The sequence below is a fragment of the Rattus rattus genome, chromosome 1 (assembly GCF_011064425.1).
Source record: "Rattus rattus isolate New Zealand chromosome 1, Rrattus_CSIRO_v1, whole genome shotgun sequence".
NCBI classification, from domain to species: Eukaryota; Metazoa; Chordata; class Mammalia; order Rodentia; family Muridae; genus Rattus; species Rattus rattus.
In genome coordinates this window covers 179,524,912-179,535,444 of record NC_046154.1, presented here as the reverse complement: position 1 = coordinate 179,535,444, position 10,533 = coordinate 179,524,912, and the positions used below count along the sequence as shown (strand labels likewise).

At 35.4% G+C, this 10,533-nt stretch overlaps 1 long non-coding RNA gene across 1 annotated transcript in view; it reads left to right on the top strand.

The window, feature by feature from the left end:
* The window catches only part of LOC116908611, a 751,718-nt gene extending 741,739 nt beyond the window's left edge, over nt 1–9,979 (top strand). The window contains exon 3 of the long non-coding RNA XR_004389000.1: nt 8,431–9,979. This is a non-coding gene — a long non-coding RNA (uncharacterized LOC116908611). The remainder of the gene's footprint in view (nt 1–8,430) is intronic.
* Nucleotides 9,980–10,533: the final 554 nt, after the last annotated feature.

The following is a 10,533-nucleotide window of genomic DNA, read 5'->3' as shown; positions in this document are numbered from 1 at the left end:
AATATACTATCATGTCATCTGCAAATGTGATATTTTTGACTTTTCTTTTCCGATCTGTGTCCCCTTGATCGCCTTTTGTTGTCTGATTGCTCTGGCTAGAACTTCAAGAACTATATTGAGTAAGTAGGGAGAGAGTGGGCAGCCTTGTCTAGTCCCTGATTTTAGTGGGATTGCTTCAAGTTTCTCTTCATTTAGTTTAATGTTAGCAACTGGTTTGCCGTATATGGCTTTTACTATGTTTAGGTATGGGCCTCACCAAGTATTTTATATGCTGAACCATCTCTCCAAAAGATTTTATATCTTCCAGGAAGTTGAGTCTAGTTAAATGATACAGAGCTATATGGACCATGGCATGTAGTGTATCATCCATAAGATGCAGATGGAATAGACAATTAACTTCTCATTCTCATCCAGCAATTTCTGTAAAGATGATTTCAGGTGTCTCAAACTTGTGGCCCATTCTGTTTTTGAGCTATGCATGCTCCTAGGTGGGAACAAGCTATAGAAGTCTCATACCAGGTGCTTTGGATAAAAACCTTCAAGTATCTGGAAAACTTGTGGCTACAAAGGAAGTGAAGAGGGTCAGAGAACAGGACAGATGCAAGTTTCCTTATATTTTCTAAGAGGGTAAAGGAAACATATGACTTAAATAGGTGAACATAACTTTGTTAAGACATGGGAAGGAGTTAATAGTGTTTTTTGCATGATGCCTTTCAATGATAATGACAGTCAGTTACTGTGACCTACTCTCACCTCTGCTTAGCTTCAAACCCATGCGATTAACAGCATATTCTCTATAGAACCAGTTTACTCTGTCAGAAGGCGATTATCATAAGTTTAAGACTGATTTTGGCATGTCTGATTTTGTTATATTGTGATCTGCACAGATGAGAGAAAGAGAAGAGGGTGTGTTTGTAATGAGCTTTTCATGGAAGACTTATTCCCACAAGTTATGACATCAAAGCCAGAGGGTTTCTAACTCACCTGAGTCAACTGCTTAGAACTATGAATAGCTGACTTCATGCACACTGCAGGGGCCTTACCCAAATCCAACTTATCTTAACATCTTTATATATGGTCACTATAAATTCTCTTACATTAGTAAGTTTCATTGAGATAAAATGGAAAACGAATAAAAATATTTAAATGTAGATAGTTTGATGACATATATACAGATTTCAAATATATAGACAATATTCTTTCAGTATGAAGTATTCAAACCTTATCCCAAAGCCTGATGCTACGCACTTTTTCTTTTCCTTTTTTTTTTTAATATTTTGTAAGTTTTAGGAAACCTTTATTGTGTGTCAAGAAAAGTACAGATTCAGGATTCTTTCTTGTTGTCTCATTTCAATGCCTTCTTAATGTCTCAAATAAGTTCTTGGCATGGCAGCCCTTCCTATAGCTCTCTGAACTTCATCAGGTTGCCTCAGTGAGATGGGCAGATGGGATGATTTTTCAGGTGTCCTGCAACCCTGACTCTTTTTTTCTCTTATTGAATATTGTTTTATTTACGTTTCAAATATTATTGCCTTTCCCGGTTTCCCGGACACAAGCCCCCATCCCATCCCCCTCCCGTTCTACTATAAGGGTGTTCCCCTGGCCATTCACCTCCCATCACGCCCTACGACATTTCCCTACACTGGGGTCCAACCTTGGCAAGACCAAGGGCTTCTCCTTCCTGGTGCCCAACAAGGCCATTCTCTGCTACATATGCAGCTAGGGCCATAGGTCAGTCCGTGTATAATCTTTGGGTAGTAGTTAAGACCTGAGGAGATCTGATTGATTGGCATTCTTGGCATACTTATGGGATTGCAAAACCCCTTGGGCTTTTTCAATCCTTTCTCTAATTCCTCCCAAAGGGGTACCATTCTCCAGTTCAATGGTTTGCTACTAGCATTCCCCTTTGAATTGGAAATGCTCTGGCTGTGTCTCTCAGGAGACATCTATATCCTGTTCCTGTTAGCATACATTTCTTGGCTTCATCAATCTTATCTAGTTTTGGTGGCTGTGTATATACATATATGGGGCACATGTGGGGCAGGCTCTGAATGGCTGCTCCCTCAGTCTCTGCTCCAAATTCTGCTTACATATCCCTTGCTATGAATATTTTTGTCCTCCCCCCCTTTTAAGAAGGAGTGAAGCATCTGCACTTTGGTTATCCTTCTTGAAATTTATGTGGTGTGTGGACTGTATCTTGGTTAATTTGACATTTTGGGCTAATACCTACTTATCAGTGAGTGAATACCATGAGTGATTTTCTGTGATTGGGTTACCTCACACATTATGATATTTTCTAGTTCAAGCCACTTGCCTATGAATTTCACGAAGTTTGTGTTTTTGATAGCCAAGTAGTATTCCATTGTGAAATTGTACATTTTCTATATCCATTCCTCTGTTGAAAGGCATGTGGGTTCTTTCTAGCTTCTGGCTATTATAAATATAAGGCTGCTATGAACATAGTGGAGCATGTGTATGTGTTGTATGTTGGAGCACCTTTTGGTATATACCCAGGGGAGGTATAGCTGGGTCCTCAGGTAGTACTATGTCCAATTTTCTGAGGAACCTCCAGACTGATTTCCAGAGTGGTTGAACCAGTTTACAATCCCACCAACAATGGAAGAGTGTTCCTCTTTCTCCACATCCTCGCCAGCATCTGTTGTCAACTGAGTTTTTTATCTTAACTATTCTGACTGGGGTGAGGTGGAATCTAAAGTTTGTTTTCATGTGCATTTCCCTGATAACTAAGGATGTTGTTGTACATTTCGTTAGGTGCTTTCTCAGTCATTCAATATTCCTCAGCTGAGAGTTCTTTGTTTAGCTTCGTACCCCATTTTTAATAGGGTTATTTGAGTCTCTGGTCTAAGTTCTTGAGTTCTTTTTTTATATTGGATATTAGCCCTCAATCAGGTATAGGATTGGTAAAGATCTTTTCCCAATCTGTTGGTTGCTATTTTGTCCTAATGACAGTGTCCTTTGCCTTACAGAAGCTTTATAGTTTTATGAGGTCCCATTTGTCGGTTCTTGACCTTAAAGCATAAGCCGTTGGTGTTTTGTTTAGGAAATTTTCTCCAGTGCCCACGTGTTCGAGATTCTTCACCACTTTTTCCACTATTAGTTTGAGTATATCTGGTTCCATGTGGAGGTCCTTGATCCAATTGGACTTAAGCTTTGTACAGAGTGATAAAAATGGGTCAATTTGCATTTTTCTACATGCTGACCTCCAGTTGAACCAGCACCATTGTTGAAAATGCTATCTTTCTTCCATTGGATAGGTTTATCTCCTTTTTCAAAGATCAGGTGACCATAAGGGTGTGGGTTCATTTCTGGGTCTTCCATTCTATTCAATTGATCTACCTGCCTGTGTCTGTACCTATACCATACAGTTTTTACAACTATTGCTCTGTAATAGTACTTGAGGTAAGGAATGGTGATTCCCCCAGAAATTCTATTATTGTTGAGTATAGATTTCGTTATCCTAGGTTTTTTGTTATTCCAAATGAATTTGCAAATTGTTCTTTCTAACTCTATGAATAAGTGAGTTGGAATCTGCAGATTGTTTTTAGCAAATTGGCCATTTTTACTATATTAATCCTGACAATCCATGAGCATGGGAGGTCTTTCCATCTTCTGAGATTTTCCTCAATTTTTTTTTCAGAGACTTGAAGTTCTTGTCACACAAATCTTTCACTTGCTTGGTTAGAGTCACACTAAGGTATTTTATGTTATTTGGGACTACTGTAAAGGGTGCCATTTCCCTAAATTCTTTCTCAGCCTAATTATCCTTTGAGTAGACCAAGGCTACTGATTTTTTTCGGTTAATTTTATACCCAACCACTTTGGTGAAGTTGTTTATCAGGTTTAGTAGTTCTCTGGTGGAATTTTTGGAGTCACTTAAGTATACTATAATATCATCTGCAAATAGTGATATTTTGACTTCTTCCTTTCTAATTTGTTTCTCTTTGACCTCCTGTTGTTGTGTGATTGCTCTGACTAGGACTTTGAGAACTCTACTGAATATGGAGGGAAAGAGTGGGCAACCTTGCCTATACCCTGATTTTAATGGGGTTGCTTCAGGTTTCTCTTCATTTAGTTTAATGTTGGCTAGTGGTTTGCTGTATATTGCTTCTACAATGTTTAGGTATGGGCCTTGAATTCCTATTCTTTCTAGTACTTTTATCATGAAGGGATGTTGAATCTCTTCATATGCTTTCTCTACACCTACTGTAATGGTCATGTGGTTTTTACTTTCAGATTTTTACATAGTGAATTACATTGATGAATTTCCATATATTGAACTATCCCTGAATCCTTGGATTGAAGCCTACTACCTCAAGATGAATGATCGTTTTAATGTGTTCATGGATTCACTTTGCAAGAATTATATTGAGTATTTTTGCATCACTATTCATAAGGGAAATTGGTCTGAAGTTCTCTTTCTTTGTTGGGTCTTTGCCTGGTTTAGGTATAAGTGTAACTGTGGCTCCTTAGAAGAAATTGGGTAGTGTTCCTTTTGTTTCAATTTTGTGGAATAGTTTGTACAGTACTGGTATGAGTTCTATGAAGTTCTGCATTAGACCCACTTGATTTTTGGGTTTTTTGGTTGGGAGACTTTTAATAACTGCTTCTATTTCTTTAGGAGTCATGGGGTTGTTTAGATGGTTTATCTGTTCCTTATTTAATTTTGGTACCTGGTATTTGTCTAGAAAATTGTCCATTTCCTCCAGATTTTCCAGTTATGTTGAATATAGGCTTTTGTGGTAGGATCTGAATCATTTTTTGCATTTCCTCAGATTCTGTTGTTATGTCTCCCTTTTCATTTCTGATTTTGTCACTTCGAATACACGCTCTGTGCCCTCTTTTTAGTCTTGCTAAGGATTTATCTATCTTGTTGAATTTCTCAAAGAACTAATTCCTAGTTATTTTTGGTGTTTTTTGTTTTTTGTTTTTTGTATAGTCTTTTAGTTTCTACTTGGTTGATTTCAGCCCTGACTTTGATTATGTCCTGCCTTCTACTCTTCTTGGCTATATTTACTTTTGTTTGTGGTAGAGCTTTTAGGTGTGCTGTCAAAGTGCTTATATATACTCTCTCCTATTAATTTTTGTAGGCACTTAGAGCTATGAGTTTTTCTCTCTGCACTGCTTTCTTGTGTTCCATAAGTTTGGGTATGTTGTGCCTTAATTTTCATTAAATTCTAAAATGTCTTTAATTCCTTTCTATAATGACCTCTTTGCCACAATGGACAGAAACCTCTGAAAACAACAACTATAATAAAGCCTTTGAAGTAGAGGGAACTAGGTTTAAAATGGAAAGTGTGAAGGGAAATAAGAGAGAATAGTTGAGCAAGAAAAATAGTAGAGACTTGATATTATCAAAATACAGTTATGTATTTATGAAAACTGTTACAATGAAGCACATGATTATACATGATTAAAAGCTTATAAAAGGTCAACAAAATATGGTGTTATTAGCTTACACCTTTTAACAAGGAAATGTTTCTGAGTATCCAACAGTCCAAATCAATACAAAAATGGAGCATCATACACAGTTCAATAGAAAGACTAGAATATAGATACAAATTTAGTAATAAACAAAACAGAGATGTTTGGATCAGTGAAGGTACTTAACTAGTCAAGTATTATTTCAGAATTATTTAGACAATGAAGGCATAAATTAAACTTGAGATTCAAAGATCTTCATGATATCAGAATTGTAGAGGATTGAAGGACTTTTATAGATATGAAAAGAAAATGTTCTGAGAAGAAAGTAGTCAATACTTGGAAGTTAAGTAAAATGAAGTCTTTATGTATTTATTTTTGACTTGGCAAATGGGGTGCTCTCTATGAATTTGTTGGTAAGAAATGTGATAGATACTTTTGTAGTGTTAGCAAATTCCAATTCCAATTAAATAAATGGCCAAATTTGAATTACTGATTCCAGTGAGGAGACTGCACTGCAAAAGGGAAGTGTGAAAGCCTAGGGGAACTTTGACTTTAAATACATAGTAATATTAATATTAAAACAATACTTTACAATGTTGAAAAAAATTTATTGTGGAAGACTAACAGATACACATGAGAAGTGTTCAATTTGACATTTAAAAGGCTAGAAGTGAATTTAAAAACATTTGGTAGGTACTGAGGTGTACCTGCACCAGTGTAGAGGAACTGCAATTTGCTACACAGAGTTTAAGGCATTTTTTCTCTGATAAGCACAGTGATTCTTCATATTTGTTAAGGTTCATTTGGTATTCATAATCAGTAATTTAAAGTAAAAGAAACAAACGAGAATTATCTTCTCTTCAGGGATATCCTAAGTGCCTTCTATGATCCAAAGTGGCTAGGATTTCAGTTCCTTACTTTTGTTTTATAAGTATTCTTTTTTTAATTAGATATTTTTATTTACATTTTAAATGTTATTACCTTTCCCTGTTTCCTGTCCATAAGCCCCCTATCCCCTTCCCCTCCCCTTCTTCCTTAAGGGTTTTCCCCTCCTCATCTCTCCCGCCCCATTCCCTTACACTGGGGGATCCAACTTTGGCAGGGCCAAGGGCTTCTCCTTCCTTTGGTTCCCAACAAGGCCATCCTAACTATATCTATAGTGTATCATATTAATAATGAAAGCTGTGTCACAATGTTTAAAACAAAAATGTATGCTATGTAGTTAAGAGATAAATAAAGAGGGAACACTTGTACAGAAACAAAATGACAGAAACTAGAAACAACTTAGGCTGTTTATCTGACATGAAACCATAGGACTGTGTCTTTTATCTTTGCTGCATTGTTTTAGTTTTTTCATTTAGTGTAACCTTAGGACTCTTGATTTAGTCATATGAATGAGTAAAGCAATAATAATTGAGTTACTCTGAAACCCATTACCTGACTGTGACGTCTGTAGCAATTACTTTATGTCTACACACAGGAATATACTAAAATGTGATATTGAGAATAATGACTGAATTAATCTTAAAAATCATCTTGAAATACTATGAGGAATAAGTTCAGTGTCAGTTGTAAATAATTAGTCTGTTATTATTGATAAATCTTTGTCAATTATTAAGTGAATATAAACACATTTCTTCCAGTAAAGTCATTAAAAATTCTAAGATAAAAATAATTCCTTTGTGTCATTTGGTCACTTCTGCAATTATTTGCCACTAGTTTTCTAAGGTGGGGGAAGGTGCTTTAAATACATTATTTTCAAAGATCCAGTTTAAGTGATACACTCAAATAAGGAAAATTCAACCTTGATGATTCTGGATTTTTTTTTTTAATTTGGTGGGTGAATAGTTAGGTATCCTTCAGCAATTAATGTTTATATTTGTAGGATATATAATTTTTATTCACTTGTAAACATTGAAATAATTTATACCTTTTAAAGTTTTATGCAATCTTAATATACAAAGCCATAGCATTGTTTTGCATTTGTGTTTAATTTGTATAAACACAAAACGATGGCTCGAAAACTGCAATGAGCACTCCTCTCTTTCTAAGCCTTTAGATTTTAGTCTGCCATTTTAGTACAGCTAATAACCATTAGCCACCTTTTACACACTCAGGAAGCAAAACAAAGATTACATGTTTGTGTCCCTGTCAGATCAATGTGTGGCTTAGATCAACACAGAGAATGATTCAGCTTGAACTTTTGGTTTTTATTCAAGCTTATGTTTTGATCTAATATTCACATTCTCTTCATAAAAAGGATATGACGTCCATAGTTATAATCATCTAATGTTCCCATAAATTTTGAATGTGAAAAATCAGAAGAAGAACTAGGCTTATGTGACCTCCATCACTGCTCCCATAAAATTAAAGGATGTTATTGTGACTAAGCCTCTTTGAAGGTTTGGGCAAAAGTACAGTGGAATTTTTAATGAGACTTAGAAACACAGAACAGCTGGATTCAGACTCTGGGGTACCTTGTAGGTATCATTGATGTGACTTCTGTGAAAAAGAGAGATATTGAATGTTCAATTCACTTTTATAAAATAACAAATGAGAGACTCTTAAAAATACTGCCATCTCCTTAACATAATGATATAAATAGTAGTCTTAATGTTTCCAATTATAAAATATAGAGGCAATAATTTATGATAATTTGTCCTCTTAATTTAAAATCCTGTGTATTTTTCGTCAATTCTGGAGACTGTATCTTCAGAAACTAAAGGTGTCCACACAGTGACCTGACACAATTCCATGCTTTCTTCAAAAATATTCATCTCTGCATTAAATGGAGAAATTCAAACAACTGGAATTGAAAGTCAGCCTGTTTATAAAAAGTCTACAAGTGTAACAGCGACTAGATTCAACATTCAACTAACATCATGATGAATGCTTACACCACATTCTTGAGAGTCAATTACACTGTTTTTGTGTGTGTGTGTGTGTGTGTGTGTGTGTGTGTGTGTGTGTGTGTGTATTTGTATGCAGGGATTGGAGGTCAGATCAGTTGTACACACAAAGCCACTTTGGATCTGTCTCCAAAACGGGAACTCCCTTCACAGAATGCTACAACAAGGTTGAAGCATCAGTCCATCTGGTAAGAGAGAGATACGTTTCATTTCTTTTCTATGGTAAGAATTAAATACATGATCCTTTCAGACAGTAGTGGTCTGACAGGGAGCAGAAGCTCTGAGTTAAAAGTTACAAAATGTTTTCTGCTTTAAGATTATTTTCATGATGTCTTTTACCTTATATTGTAGCAGAAAAATAAGAACACTAAGTTCTGTTTGTCACGCTAAAATTGTATCGGAAGTAGAGAAAACTAGAGCTCCTCAAGTGATGAATGGATGTGTGTTTATGTGATGCTTAATACTATAACTCTGGTCAAGATGAAGACTATTGAAACTATAGCGATTTAATCTGTGTGTTTATGTTTTCCTCTATCCAATATTGTAGTGAATGATCACCCACTCACCACCAATAAGTATGCCTTCGGGATTAGTGACAAACTTTTGGAGCTTTCTAATTTCCTTCATTTTCAGAATGGGGAAAGCTGTAGATAAGAACGCTGGTGAATTTGTTTATATATGGATTTTCCTTTTAACACTAAAGGACCAAATGTGTCTAAGTGGGCAATGTGTATGGTTTGTCGTTCTTATCTTCCGACCTGTACTGCTAATCAATAAGTACACAAAAAGCTCTACACATTATCAGCTGTCCATGAAGTCATCTGTATCACAAGAAAAAAATCAGTATGCATTTATATATTCACATGTGTATATATTGATATATATTATATGTGTCTACACACGTGTGTGTGCCCATGAAGGTAAATATATTTATTCAAGTAAATTTCATAGGTGAGTGTATATGCAGAATTGTATGTGAACCTTTGCACTTAATTACACAATGACGTGTATATAATATCTCATTTACATGCTATAACAATGTAAATCCACATAGACTACTGGCTTTCTGTTTTCAATTTTGTAACTCCACTCTTTTAACTAAGCATTAACTTAGAAACACTGATATGAATTTCAAAAGAAATAAGAGCTGCATTTGAATATAAATCCAATCTGTCAATTTTATTTAGTTTGGCTACTCAATTCCATCCATAGTTATGTGTCCATCTAGTTTGAATGGAATCCTTTTATGATTTATACACCAGAATATCATTCCTAGCTACAAAATATAATTTGCAATGACTAAGTCATGTAAGCACATACACAAATGCACATATATGTACATACATACATGCACACATGTAAACTCACACCTGGATTCCAAAGATAGAAAATTGCAAGCACAGCAAATGAGTCACAGTGCGAATCTGCTGCTATAGAACCTTGCAGGCTTTTAGACTCTCACACTTTGACTTTTGCTAGCCATGTCAACGGTACTAATATTGCCTTGTGTCCACACTCTCTACTTCTCCCTTCTGCTCCAAATGTCAAGTTCACTGTATATAGCTCTCTCTTATCTCCAGTCTCAGACATGATCCTGGTAAAAACATATTTTCCCAATTTTCTTATCACTGTGGAGAAAAAAACAAAACAAAAAAAACAAAACAAAACAAAAAAAAAACAAGATTTAGGGAAACCAAGCAAGTTCATCACTCTAATTATAAAAGAATAACACCACTGTGATTTGTTAAAGATATCATGTCAGAATCCCACACATCAGCAAAGTATAATTTTGAAACTTATTTTTACTCCCTGTCTATTCATTATGAAAATACGTATTATCTAACTGTCACCTCTAGATGTTTTTTTATTTTATTTTATTTTTTTAATTTTTCTTCTAAATACACAGAGCTTAACGTTTGTGAAAATCTGGCTGTTCGCTCATCTTGTATTGGCACAAATATTTGCTCTCGTGCCCTCTGCTTCTGACTGTGTAAGTGTTTCCTCTGCCTGATGTATCTTCTTTATTCTGAACCTTTAGCTGTGTTTTATTTAGGGAATACTTGGAAGTTTACTTCTGCTTATTAAAGTAACATACTTGTGGATAAATAGATGCACGGTTTTTACTAGATGCCACCAGATAGTTTGCCATACACAGACTTCCCAGCTTTTTTTTAACCATATA